The 14,500-nt window shown below is 44.6% G+C and overlaps 1 long non-coding RNA gene across 1 annotated transcript in view; it reads right to left on the bottom strand.

Moving 5' to 3' along the window:
- LOC144753571 (uncharacterized) overlaps positions 1 to 14,500 on the bottom strand; it is a 111,849-nt gene that overhangs the window by 32,907 nt on the left and 64,442 nt on the right. The window contains exons 3-4 of the long non-coding RNA XR_013594417.1: positions 4,252 to 4,331; positions 1,022 to 1,101 (exon numbers count right to left, since the gene is read on the bottom strand). This is a non-coding gene — a long non-coding RNA (uncharacterized LOC144753571). The remainder of the gene's footprint in view (positions 1 to 1,021; positions 1,102 to 4,251; positions 4,332 to 14,500) is intronic.

Raw genomic sequence — 14,500 nt, 5'->3', positions numbered from 1 at the left:
AGTGAAGTAGAGTGGGGTGAAGTAGAGTGGAGTTGGGAAGATTGGGGTAGATTGGAGTGGGATAGAATTTAGTGAAGTCAGGTAAATTGGAGTGGAGTGGGGTTAATTGGTGTGGAGTGTGGTAGATTGGAGTGAGGTACATTGTGGTAGATTAGAGTAGTTTGGGGTAGAGGGGATTTAACTGGTGTAGTTTGCAGTGGAATGGGGATGTATTGTTGTAGATTGGAGTGGAATGTTGTAGATTGGAGTGGAGTAGAATGGAGTGGGGTAGATTCTGGTGGATTGGAGTGGAGTGGGGGTAAACTGGATTGGAGCAGAGTGGATTGTGGTGGATTGGGGTAGGTAGGAGTGGAGTGGGGTAGAATGGAGTGGAGTGGTGTGGGTAGATTGAAGTAGAGAAGAGTGGGGAAGATTGGAGTGGGCTGGGGTGGAATAGGCTGGAGTGGAGTGTGGTAGATTGGAGTGGAGTAGATTTGAGTGAAGTGGGGTGGATTGGAGTGGGGTAGATTGTGGTAGAGGTGTAGAGTGAATTGGAGTGGTTTAGATTGAAATGAGTGGCGGTGGATTGCAGTAGATTGGAGTGCAGTGGGGTAGATTGGAGTGAAGTAGATTGGAGTAGTGTAGATTTTGGTTAATTGGAGAGGATTGCGGCAGATTGGGTAGGATGGAGTAGTTTGGAGTGGGGTGCAATGGAGGGGGATTGAGCAGATTGGAGTGGGGTAGAGTTGAGGGGACTGGTGGGATAGATTGAGGTTTAGTGGGGTAAAGGGGAGTGGAGTAGAGGCACTTTAAAAAGCCACTATTCTGTGCCCTTTGACTGGTGCTATAAAAGGAAGTTCCAAACTGTAAAACAAAGTCACAAACTGTTTTAATAGTCCATGCTATTTGCTTGGTACTGTAAAAGGAATTGTTGAATTCCAAAACAAATTACGGCAACAACAAACAGACCTGTGGAACTGAAGCTAAAACCAAAAGTGTAGCATGGAAGTGGAAATGATTGACAGAAAAATTGAAAAAGTACCTTGAATCACAGTGTGAGCAGCGTAAGGAGAGCAGAAGGACACTAATCAAGTTAAATCACTTAGTACTTGATCCATGCTCCTGAGAAATAAAAGACAGTGACATGAGGCATATTGCGACCAACTAGGAGGCAGCTAAAAAGATTGACAATCAAGCTAGCAAATGGTGAGTAATAGGCAGGCTCCTATCCTTTTACTATATAAAATACCCCTCACAGCAACCATGAATGCACGCTGTTAGATGAGACCTAAAAAGGAGCAGGAACAGGGGACACACTTGGCTGGTCCCTTTACGAAATTGGAAGACGTCAAATATAGTTCCATTTACTCACATCTGAATGTGAGGGAATTGTATAACAGACACAAGTAGGCCCCATATTTTGGAGCAAACTACATCCGGTAAAGGACTTTGAACAAAAAGGACTAGACCAGTGAATCAAAAACGTTCACAAAATCTACTAAAAGAAGAGCACACATGGTTTTCAGGCTTGCAGCATAGGCGAACGCTGATTTGAAGCAGTGTATACAGTATGTTGTGCTTTGTGTGAGTCTGAAGACACATTGATCTGGGTGGATAACAGGTGGGAGGGCTTAATGAAGCTGGTCAGCTTACATATTAGCATAGAGTTTGATCTCCATGTTAATTAGACAAATCTGGAGCTACAAAGAAGAACATTGGATAGGTGGTTGGCAAGCTTTGGGGATAACCATAATCATTGTTGTGTCAAGGTCCACTTCTAATTTCCCAGTGTCTATTGCCTCTCCGTACAAGGCAAGGAGATAAGGAGCAAGCAGATTCCAGAGTTTTCAACAGAAATGCTTAACACTTTTCAAAAAAATCCATGCTCAACCACTGTTACTCAGGCAGTTCTTCAAAGATCAGACATTCCTTATTGATACAAATTAAAATCTCTCCATGTGTAAGAAAGTCTCATAACCCATGTAACTCCATACAGCTTTTGTTCCTCCAATGCTGACCATCACTGTTTTAGAAGTAACTTTGCTGTGCTATATGCACTATTTTTCTTTTAAGGTCTTGCCTAAAGATAAATATAGTCCTTGTCTCCTGTTTTCCAATATTGATAGTAAGAATACATAAGCAGACATGAATGCAAACAATGGGCTTGATTACAAGTTTGGTGGTGCAGCACCAGGTCCGCCCTGCCGTCACACTGCCAAACGCTTGGTCAGGCCACCTGCCAGATTACGAGTAACTCTTTTACTTTCTCATGGCGGTGCCCTGAAACTGGGCACAGCAGTGGTAACATCCAAAAAGTCCATGTCATGTCGGAACTGGGGTGCATGCCTACAGAGGGGCCCACGTTGTGCCATCCTGCATGCATCTAGATGGCGTGAGGCATCAGGGGTCTTGTAGGGCTCCCTTTGTTTCCTCTCCGCAATGGTTTTCATGGCAGTGGAACGGCCATGAGAACTGTGGGGGAGAGGACGGAACACACCCCAGCCAATTCCTGCTACAATGTTTGCTCCTTGTTAGAACAACCAAATGATGGATGTAATGCTGACAATGCAAACATTCTCCCCCAGTCAAAAGATCTGGGTTAAATCTGTTGTTCTTTTGCCCACTACGCCACCCCAGTTTGGACCCAGCCATATGCAAATCAGTCTTGACCCTGTGCCCCATGGAAACAGTCCAGACGGAACTGCCAGGCCAGGTCCTCCCTGGACCGGAATCAAGCATCCTGGAACCGGTTTCAGGGAATATCACCCTTCTTCAGCCAGGCTCGCTTGAATCCAGTGGCACAGTGAGCAAGAGACCTAAGGCTGGGCATACCCATCCCATTTAGGGCGAAAAGTGTTACAGCAAACAAATGATGGACGGAATGCTGACAATGTAAATCATAAAATACAATCTACAATGTTCGCTCCTGGCAGCCCTAACTATAAAATGGGGAGATATAAATAATAAACTCCCAACGCCTCTAACAATCCAGTACCTACATGTGATGGGTCCCGGCAGACACCTCACAATGGTTTGCTGCTTCCCTGAGGCAACACACTGCAGTCCCATTAGCACAATTGAGGCTGCATTGAGAGGGGGACCTGAATCCTGAAATGTCCATTCACTGAGCAAGAATGAGCAGCGGTATTAGAGAACCCCACGCATATTCTCTGAAACATGTGTTTCCACCAGAATCAGAATTATAATATACAGAGAGAATGCCTCACCCCAGCTTAGATCAACAGATATTTTAACCGTACTGATACTGCCTGCCCTCGCTGCCACCTTGTTGATACAGACCTCCTACACGTAATGGGAATGCCCCTTCCTTTAAGGACACTCGAGCAGGATTGCGAATGTCCTCTCCAGCTGCACAGAATGTGACATTCCTTTTCGTGTGGGAGACTTGAATCCATCACCTCTATAGCAGAAGTAAAAAATACAAAGTAACCTCTCACTTCCTAGACTTAGACTTAGCAGAAGCTAAAAGGTTGATCACGAGGAGATGGAAGCCACCTGAACCCCCGCATGTGCTGGCCAGGTGGTGCTCAGTACTGACGTAAGCTAAAGCAGAGTGCGTCACACTGGGAGGATGTACTGGGCATCTGCAAGCTTCCCATTGATACAAATTGGGATGCAATAATGGTTGAACTTCAAAAGACACACACTGCTGTGCTGGATGCACCAGGTTCCAATGACGGCACCACCTCTGAACATGTGCTTAGGGACTAAAGGAGGGCCCGATGGAGTGGGGTAGATTGTGGTAGAGGTGTAGAGTGAATTGGAGTGGGGTAGATTGAAATGAGTGGCGGTGGATTGCAGTAGATTGGAGTGCAGTGGGGTAGATTGGAGTGAAGTAGATTGGAGTAGTGTAGATTTTGGTTAATTGGAGAGGATTGCGTCAGATTGGGTAGGTTGGAGTAGTTTGGAGTGGGGTGCAATGGAGGGGGATTGAGCAGATTGGAGTGGGGTAGAGTTGAGGGGACTGGTGGGATAGATTGAAGTTTAGTGGGGTAAAGGGGAGTGGAGTAGAGGCACTTTAAAAAGCCACTATTCTGTTCCCTTTGATTGGTGCTATAAAAGGAAGTTCCAAACTGTAAAACAAAGTCACAAACTGTTTTAATAGTCCATGCCATTTGTTTGGTGCTGTAAAAGGAATTGTTGAATTCCAAAACAAATTGCGGCAACAACAAACAAACTTGTGGAACTGAAGTTAAAACCAAAAGTGTAGCATGGAAGTGGAAATGATTGACAGAAAAATTTAAAAAGTACCTTGAATCACAGTGTGAGCAGCGTAAGGAGAGCAGAAGGACACTAATCAAGTTAAATCACTTAGTACTTGATCCATGCTCCTGAGAAATAAAAGACAGTGACATGAGACATATTGCGACCAACTAGGAGGCAGCTAAAAAGATTGACAATCAAGCTAGCAAATGGTGAGTAATAGGCAGGCTCCAGCAACCATGAATGCACGCTGTTAGATGAGACCTAAAAAGGAGCAGGAACAGGGGACACACTTGGCTGGTCCCTTTACGAAATTGGAAGACGTCCAATATAGTTCCATTTACTCACATCTGAATGTGAGGGAATTGAATAACAGACACAAGTAGGCCCCATATTTTGGAGCAAACTACATCCAGTAAAGGACTTTGAACAAATAGGACTAGACCAGTGAATCAAAAACGTTCACAAAATCTACTAAAAGAAGAGCACACATGGTTTTCAGGCTTGCAGCATAGGCGAACGCTGATTTGAAGCAGTGTATACAGTATGTTGTGCTTTGTGTGAGTCTGAAGACACATTGATCTGGGTAGATTACAGGTGGGAGGGCTTAATGAAGCTGGTCAGCTTACATATTAGCATAGAGTTTGATCTCCATGTTAATTAGACAAATCTGGAGCTACAAAGAAGAACATTGGATAGGTGGTTGGCAAGCTTTGGGGACAACCATAATCATTGCTGTGTCAAGGTCCACTTCGAATTTCCCAGTGTCTATTGCCTCTCCGTACAAGGCAAGGAGATAAGGAGCAAGCAGATTCCAGAGTTTTCAACAGAAATGCTTAACACTTTTCGAAAAAATCCATGCTCAACCACTGTTACTCAGGCAGTTCTTCAAAGATCAGACATTCCTTATTGATACAAATTAAAATCTCTCCATGTGTAAGAAAGTCTCATAACCCATGTAACTCCATACAGCTTTTGTTCCTCCAATGCTGACCATCACTGTTTTAGAAGTAACTTTGCTGTGCTATATGCACTATTTTTCTTTTAAGGTCTTGCCTAAAGATAAATATAGTCCTTGTCTCCTGTTTTCCAATATTGATAGTAAGAATACATAAGCAAACATGAATGCAAACAATGGGCTTGATTACAAGTTTGGTGGTGCAGCACCAGGTCCGCCCTGCCGTCGCACTGCCAAACGCTTGGTCAGGCCACCTGCCAGATTACGAGTAACTCTTTTACTTTCTCATGGCGGTGCCCTGAAACTGGGCACAGCAGTGGTAACATCCAAAAAGTCCATGCCATGTCGGAACTGGGGTGCATGCCTACAGAGGGGCCCACGTTGTGCCATCCTGCATGCATCTACATGGCGTGAGGCATCAGGGGTCTTGTAGGGCTCCCTTTGTTTCCTCTCCGCAATGGTTTTCATGGCAGTGGAACGGCCATGAGAACTGTGGGGGAGAGGACGGAACACACCCCAGCCAATTCCTGCTACAATATTCGCTCCTTGTTAGAACAACCAAATGATGGACGGAATGCTGACAATGCAAACATTCTCCCCCAGTCAAAAGATCTGGGTTAAATCTGTCGTTCTTTTGCCCACTACGCCACCCCAGTTTGGACCCAGCCATATGCAAATCAGTCTTGACCCTGTGCCCCATGGAAACAGTCCAGACGGAACTGCCAGGCCAGGTTCTACCTGGACCGAAATCAAGCATCCTGGGACCGGTTTCAGGGAATATCACCCTTCTTCAGCCAGGCTCGCTTGAATCCAGTGGCACAGTGAGCAAGAGACCCAAGTCTGGGCATACCCATCCCACTTATGGCGAAATGTGTTACAGCAAACAAATGATGGACAGAATGCTGACAATGTAAATCATAAAATACAATCTACAATGTTCGCTCCTGGCAGCCCTAACTATAAAATGGGGAGATATAAATAACAAACTCCCAATGCCTCTAACAATCCAGTACCTACATGTGATGGGTCCCGGCAGACACCTCACAATGGTTTGCGGCATCCCTGAGGCAACACACTGCAGTCCCATTAGCACAACTGAGGCTGCATTGAGAGGGGGACCTGAATCGTCCTAAAATGTCCATTCACTGAGCAAGAAAGAGCGGCGGAATTAGAGAGCCCCACGCATATTCCCTGAAACATGTGTTTCCACCAGAATCAGAATTATAATATACAGAGAGAATACCTCACCCCAGCTTAGATCAACAGATATTTTAACCGTACTGATACTGCCTGCCGTCGCTGCCACCTTGTTGATACAGACCTCCTACACGTAATGGGAATGCCCCTTCCTTCAAGGACACTCGAGCAGGATTGCGAATGTCCTCTCTTCGGCTGCACAGAATGCGACATTCCTCTTCGTGTGGGAGACTTGAATCCATCACCTCTATAGCAGAAGTAAAAAATACAAAGTATCCTCTCACTTCCTAGACTTAGACTTGGCAGAAGCTAAAAGGTTGATCACGAGGAGATGGAAGCCACCTGAACCCCCGCATGTGCTGGCCAGGTGGAGCTCGGTACTGACGTAAGCTAAAGCAGAGTGCGTCACACTGGGAGGATGTACTGGGCATCTGCAAGCTTCCCATTGATACAAATTGGGATGCAATAATGGTTGAACTTCAAAAGACACACACTGCTGTGCTGGATGCACCAGGTTCCAATGACGGCACCACCTCTGAACATGTGCTTAGGGACTAAAGCAGGGCCCGATGTGGTCATAGCACAGGGTCTCTGGCAGGTATGCGCACTTTTCCTACACTTGTGGCAGATCGCAGAGTAAGTATCAAATCAATCCCACATGCAGCTAGTTGGGAGGTAAGGTGGACAATTGGGGGGTACAAAGTGCTTCAGGTAAATACACAAACCCTATTTTATGTTTTACTTAGTCCCGGTACATTATTGCCCGCTTTCCCTGTTAACAGACCACTAAACAGTGGACAATTACTGAAATTGCCAGCAAGATGCACTTGGATGCTCAAAAGTTGCAGATACCTTTTGAAGTCAACTGCAATATGATCCTTTCATGTTGCACATTAGTACATGATCATTGTTATTGGCAATTGCTAACATGTCCTAATCATCTCTTTACCATTTCACACTGTCTACCAATGCCGCTAACCCATCATGCCTGGGACGGAACATGTGTTACGCTGCATATGTCTGTGTTGTTCATCAAGATGAATAAAATAAGATTCAAACCGTGGCAGAGACCACTGCAACATCACCAGGGAGTGATGTTTTCCTGGCGCCTGCGGTGGGGCAATGGTGGTCCGACTGCCCTAATAGTAATAGAGCGGTCGGGAGACCACCATGCCACGGCCCCACAAGTCTGGCGGTCCGAAGAACCCCAGCCTCTTAATTAGGCCCAGAGTGTTTAGGTGACCCTCATTTTTATATTCGAATACGATTTGCATTATTCTTCTGGCAACAATGACATTTAACATGTGTAGCATGATAGGGTGATAGGTTGGCTTAATTCATCCCTAGGCTGCTTTGTACTGTGAGTGACTGCATTTTGTCTGATCACATCTGTTTAGCTGCAGAAAAAAGAGTGCTCATCAGTGTCAGGCCTGTTGTTCCTAGGAGTCTGGGTCACTCGGTTATTTTTATGTTTTTGCATACTGAATGTATTTCCTCATAAAAAATTTAAACACCATGGCAAGAGTGGCAAGACTGGCAAGACCTGACATTTTGGCTTTGGCACTTCTTATTTATTTTGTTAAGACTCCAAACAGCAAACTGGCACTGTCCACAGCTGTACTTTTCCAAAGCTCATCTTCTTATGAGCCTTCACTTTAAAAGCTACAATTTGACCTATAACCTTTATCATGCTTGCATCATTTTAGGGGAATTGTATTTACCATCGCTTTGGTTTCTAATATTAATATCATTGTTTTTAAATGAAATGCATATTGCCTATTAAAGTTTCTGTACCTCTTTAAAATTATGTTTGCAATTAAAAACGTGTTTTTGGCCTAATGTTATTTATTTGTAAACCTCTACAGAACTTTGTTGCCCCTCTCCCATGGCTAGCCCTACATAAAAAAATGAACAAAACAGAACAAATAAAACTATTTGAAATATTTTGAGGCAGTTTTAGAGAACGACTTTGTAGTTCAATTTTGTCTAAAAATGTCAGATGCTCTAGAGTTGGTAGCTTCCATGAACTCTCCGGGGATTCCATGGAAGATGGTTATGGGAGATCTGGGAGAGTGGAGGGACAGGTGGTCGCTCACACAGATGTTGGGGTGTAAGGAATACATAAATATTTTCAGCTACCTGATCTGCCTCCTGGCTCCCTTTCAGTGGAGACAAGCGGGAGCAGAGCGACATCGGTAGTAACCCCGGTATCCCGTGCTTGCTGGATCAGCGACCGCAATCTTATTAAATCAGGTGCTGCACCAGCATTAGTTCCTGTTTAAGGCCTGTCAAAATAATCACTTTGCCTTCATAATAATCAGAACGCAAGTGCAATAGGGTGTGTCATGGCTGCTATTATAGAGTCCATCAATCAGTAGATTTGTAGGCTGCTGATTTGGCGGGTACGCTTGAATACGGAGTTATCGATGTTGGACATATGGTCCCAAGTTTGAGGTACGCAATTGTATGCATTCGGAGGCAGAGGGTGGTTTTGTTGCTGGCATTTTGGTATGTGTTGGTGATGCACAGCAGAGCGGTGGTTTGTTTGTGTTATTGCAATCTAGACTCCATTCGGACTGGCAAAGTGTGGTTCGGTTGTGGGAGGGTGTTGTGACTTGCATTTCCCATCCAAAAACTGGCGTTTTGCACATATATCGTCTGCACTTGTATTAATTAATACACACACTTAAACACGTTTGTTGCGATGCATACCTAGTCAAGAACTGTCCTGAATAGCAGTATTTGTATCTTCGTATGTTGGTAAAACAACTACGATATGTTTGTTTCTCTAACAGGCAGAATATATGATGGGTCCCGAATAGAATAGAGGATACTTCTGGATTATCATACCAGAATCAACATTCGTGGAGGGATAATTTGTTGTTATTGGAGAAGAGTTTTAAATAAATGGACTAATTACGTGAGGTAGGCATTATTATGACCACTCTGTTTTACTGGATTTGGAGATTTAATTTATAGGATATTTAAAATAGCCTTTGGTGTGTTGTCATTTTGTGTAGAATATATAAACACAAAACAGAGGGGACTGAATGAAATATCAGAATCATTTTACTTTTGAGAAGAAAAAATTAAATCAGTCTACACGACCGCGTTTGCAACTACGAACATTGTATGGTATGTTTCATTAATTTATACCATTCTCCTTCACATAATCTTTTCTTCCTATCGTGTTAAGAATATATTGCTCCTCGCTGTTTGGTTTATATTGGATCATGGTATTTTTCAGGTATATACAAGAGAATGGAGTATGTGTATCTGGCTGTTTCTTTTCCATATGATTATATCGGTTCATAGGTTAAGAAATTTCCCTTGCTGTGTGAAGAATCTCTTTTTTGTTAGGCATTGTTTGGTTAAACATCCTTTATCAGAAAGTTGAACATGATGTATAACATTGAATATGCATGTCAAATGTCTTTTGTATATGTTTGAAGTGTTTTTGTTTAAGTTAAGTCTACATGCACATTTAGCTATAACACAAGTAGAGTCGTTTCATGTTCACCCATGGTCTGCTCACGGATATAGATTGTGTATATTTTAAAGATTGGAACTTGGAAAATGTTTTAAGTGTTATGTCAATTGTATGTTTGTATTAATATTCATGTGGTATTGTAAGTCTTTGCATGTTGATTTTACATGTTGTTTTGTATATGGTTTAATTTTCCAGCCATGAAGAAGTATTGTTTCCAGAACGAAACACATTGGCTGTGATTCATCAAATAATAAAAAGAAGAATACAAAAATCCTGAAAGAAGGAATTGTATTCATTGGATGGACTGTATACAATTCTGTTCAGTAAATCTATACATTTTTGAGGTGGTGCAACTTTAAATGTTTTGAAGAATTCATTTGACCCTGTGGTAAGGGTGGCACTCTTGGGCAGGGAGTGCTGTTAAAGGTTTTGCACACAGGATTGAGCTAAGGGATAAGATATTGGTAAAATATTTCTGTTGATTGGTGCCTGGCAAAAGATTGATCGACTGTCCAGTTCTTTGTGTTCTTATGAAGCGATAATGTTGCTTGTTGCAGCTGAGTGGTTGGAGAAATCTTTGATCATGTTACGATGTTGAAGAGTTCTTTGCTTTCATTGGAGCTTGATTCAATGTGTGAGGCTAAGGCCTTTTTCTTCTATTCTCTCAGCTGTCTGCGATAGAGGTTGAGGGCAATCTTGAATGCAGTCTTCTCCATTGTTGTTTTGCTGGTGCACCATCTCCTTTCCAGTTGTTTACATTGTCATTTAGTGGTTCTGAGGTCTTAAGTGTACAAGCTTGGCTGTTTGGTGGATCTTTTGTGGGTGTTGTTTCACATGTTCTGGGCTAGGATGTTGGGGTGGGTGGCTTTGAGGGTGTTGATCTATGTGCCTTTTTATTTATTTATTTGAGAGGTTTTATATAGTGCTGGCTATACCCAGAGGTATCAGAGCTCTTTAAATAAGGAAGAGCATTGTTTCAGAACATAGTTACAAAGTTACATCAGTTGCAAGTAACGTAGTTACATGAGTTACCAAAGCATAGTATAAACATTAGAAATAAGAAAAACAGGCAAGGGAGAGAAATTTGGGGGGGATAGGAAAGGAACAGGGGAGGTAGACAAAGACTAATGAGGGAAGAGGCGGGGAGGGGGTAGGAAACACAACAGGGAGAAGAGGAAAACAGTGTCCGACATCCGGCTGCGTAGGTGACAGCTGAGGGGTAAACCAGAGCCAAACTCCTCTATAGCTGCATATGACAGCTCCACCGGTCATCGGCCAAAGGTAGCTCGGGCACCGCAAGGCATACAGAAGGTTCTGGATTCTCCCTAGGGGGGCTTTGTCAAAAGAGTTCCATTGGTCACGGTGTATGGTGCTGTGCTCCCAATGGTAGTGGAACCATTCCCTATCCTCTCCTACGTGTGTCTCCCTTGTCGCTGTGGTCTCATCCAGAGGGGACTCAAACTCCAGGGCACAGATGCAAGAACCCTCCCCAACAAGGGGAGAAGGCGTGCTGTTAGAGAAGGGCCCACTCACGGCAGCCATCTTGGGGACAGTCATTGCTGTAAGAGGATTTGAAAGTTGAAAGTTGAGGCCCTAGTTCAGTCGCCTGGGAGACCCCTGCCCCAAATAGAGCAAATGGCGGTGGTAATAATATTGTAGGTTCTAAACAGTCAATTAACAAGTGTAGGGGACATTTATATCAAAGCTTTATCAATAGCATCTGCATTCAGACTGAATTGAGTCGGAGAGCAGATTGTAGCTGGCCAGGGGCCACAGAGTGAAGAGAGCGCAGGCAGACTAGGAAATCAGCAATTACACAGGAGACAGAATATTGCGGTGAGTTGCGAGTAGATGCGGATCGAAGAACAATCTTGGTTGCCATTTTAAGGTCAGGCAGGTATAGGTAGTGACTCAGGAGCGATCGTCGCAAGGGGATGTAGAGATGGAACAGCACAACAAAGGTAAAACCAAAAGAAGGGGGGTAACCTTGGTTGGAGGGCCACAAATGGCTTTCTCCAATGAGAAGCAGCCATTCCGTGAAGAGTAAGGAAGAGCCTCAAGGCGCAGTGGTCAGTAGTGTCGGTCATTTTGGAGCCCATGTGTCCTTTGAGATTTTGTTCCAGCTGCAGTGGGGGCATTGGCCAGACTGGGGGTGCAGGTCAATGAGCTGGTGATGCTGAAGTGAACAATGGAGTGTCTGGCCCAGGTGAGATTTGTGATGTGGCTGTACCTGATGCAGTTGCTGGAGGTAAAGATGGGGGTCCAGCATTCAGAGACTGAACGACACTCTGAGAGAAGTCCAGCACTAGTTATCACAAAACCACCTAAAACTAAACCAAGACAACACAGAAATCCTCCTCATCTCCAACAAGGAGAAGAACCCCCAAATCACCAAAAGGTTAAAAGCTATTGATGCTCTCAATCACAAACCCACCCCAGCTGATTCTGTAAAATCGCTGGGAATCACTCTGGACCCTAAGTTAGACATGAGTAAACACATCAAAAACACTGCAAAGAGCGCCTTCCTCAACCTCAAACTACTCAACAAAATAAAACACTTCATCCCTCCCAATGACCTCAAAAAAGCCACTCAATCCCTGGTGCTGTCAAGACTGGACTATGGAAATGCAACCCTCACAGGATAAGCAAAATCTCACCTAGCCCCCCTCAGATCAACTCTGATTGCAGCAGCTAGAATGGTCACTGGAGTCAAGAAATATGAACACATCTCGCCTGCATTTAGAGAGCTAAAAGGCTCCCAATCGAAGTGCGTGCCAACTTCAAAACTGCCTGCCTCACACACAAAGTGCTGCACACAGGGAATCCCGCCTTCTTGGCCTCAAAACTCCAGAAGGCTGGTTAGACAGGAAGCCTAAGGAGTACTTACACCCTACTCCTTATCCCTCTGAAAACTCGCAAACTGAAAATTGCATCTCGCTCCTTCATAGGAAATGCGACCAAAATCTGGAACACCATTCCAATCCATATCAAGATCAATCCCTCCCTCCTAATTTTCAAACTGCAGCTCATAGACCTCCTCCGTAATCGATCTCTCACAAATGGATAGCTAAAGCATAACTAATCAAAGCCTGCCCATAGCAGCATGCAGACACGCTGACACTAAGACCATACCTCATTCATCTCACCTAGAGCCATAGTGCTTTCTTCGACGACATCTCAGTGAAACGTCATAAGACACCGGACACCCTACTATGCTAACACATATTATGAAGGAAAATGGGATCTTTTTCGAAGATACTCTGCGATACGTCCTGACTCACTGTACATATTACTGTATAAATGTATCTTACGTGTGATAATGCTGTAAAGCGCTCTGATACCCTCGGGTCTAGCCAGCACAACACAAAAATTCTTAAATAAATAAAATAAATAAATAAATAAATAAATGTGGCCTGCGGTGTGCATTGGGTTGTGGTCAAGTTGGGTGAGTCCAATGTTGCTCAAGCTGTTACAGAGGTTGTTAGAGTTGATTCCATTGTGGTATTGAGATTGAGGTTGAGGTCGCCAAAGAAAATGTAGTTGTTTGAGTCTATGGCCTGGGAGCTATGAGGTTGCAGAAGGCTGGGGGTGGTCCTGGAGGACGGTAAGCAAGGGTGCCCCTGATGGTGACTTTACTGTTTGTTTGGAGTCATAAGTTGAGGTGTTCCATGGCTGGGGTGAGCTCATCATTTGTGATTGTGGATTGGATGGATTCCTTATGTATGATGGTGATCCCTCCACCAGGCTTGTTGATGCGGTTGCAGTGGGTGATCTTGTATCTTTCGTGTATTTTGGTTGCGATGTCGGACATGGAAGTGGAGGTGAGCCAGGTCTCAGTTAGGAGGAGGATTTAGGATGTAAGGTTGGAGATAAGATCCCAAACTCTGTATTGTTTGCATAGTGAGTGTGTGTGTGAGGTCGAATTTCTAACATAAGCAGAATTTGTAAAGGGACACCATTTTAAAATCAGGCAGAATTGGGACACTGGTGAAAATTGAATACTCTACCATTTTAAAGTCAGGTGATGCTGAGACAATAATGCAATTAATATGAGAAAGCCATTTTGGAGTCAGGAATTAGAGGCTAATAAATATTTAATCCACGTATGCATTATAAGGCCACCATTGAGCATTGAGGGACTGTCTCCTCCTGATTAAAGGAAGTCCTCTGTTCACCTAGCCTTGCCTGAGAAGAACCGCGCCACGCCCAGCCAGACCGAGTGCAGCGAGCACGGAGCGGCCGGGCGCACGGGAGCGGAGCTGAGCGAGCCTGTGCGAGCCTGCGTGGGGGGAATTCATGAGATTTACGGAGAGTGTGTCCCGTTCACGGACGCGGACGACCGCCTCAATTCCTCAGCGGTAAGCGGAAAGCTGGAAGAATCATTACCGCAACACCGCATTTTGTCGCAAAACCCGTCTCCCGCCCGGATTTTCAGCGGAGCCTGCGGGGGGGGGGGAGGAGACGCGAGCCAGTGAGCCAGTGAGCCGCCGAGAGCCACGAAGGAGCCACGAAGGTCACGAAGACACAAGAGGGGCACAAGGGGCGTATTAGCGGAGGACACTAACGTCCGCTAACGCCTGCGAACCTACCCAGCAGCCACTCAGCGCCATCCAGCAAGTACTTAGCCCCTACCTACCTTCAGGCAGCCTCGA

This window comes from Lissotriton helveticus, chromosome 5_1, assembly GCF_964261635.1.
Source record: "Lissotriton helveticus chromosome 5_1, aLisHel1.1, whole genome shotgun sequence".
Lineage (NCBI taxonomy): Eukaryota > Metazoa > Chordata > Amphibia > Caudata > Salamandridae > Lissotriton > Lissotriton helveticus.
This window is presented reverse-complemented; position numbering and strand designations above follow the sequence as displayed.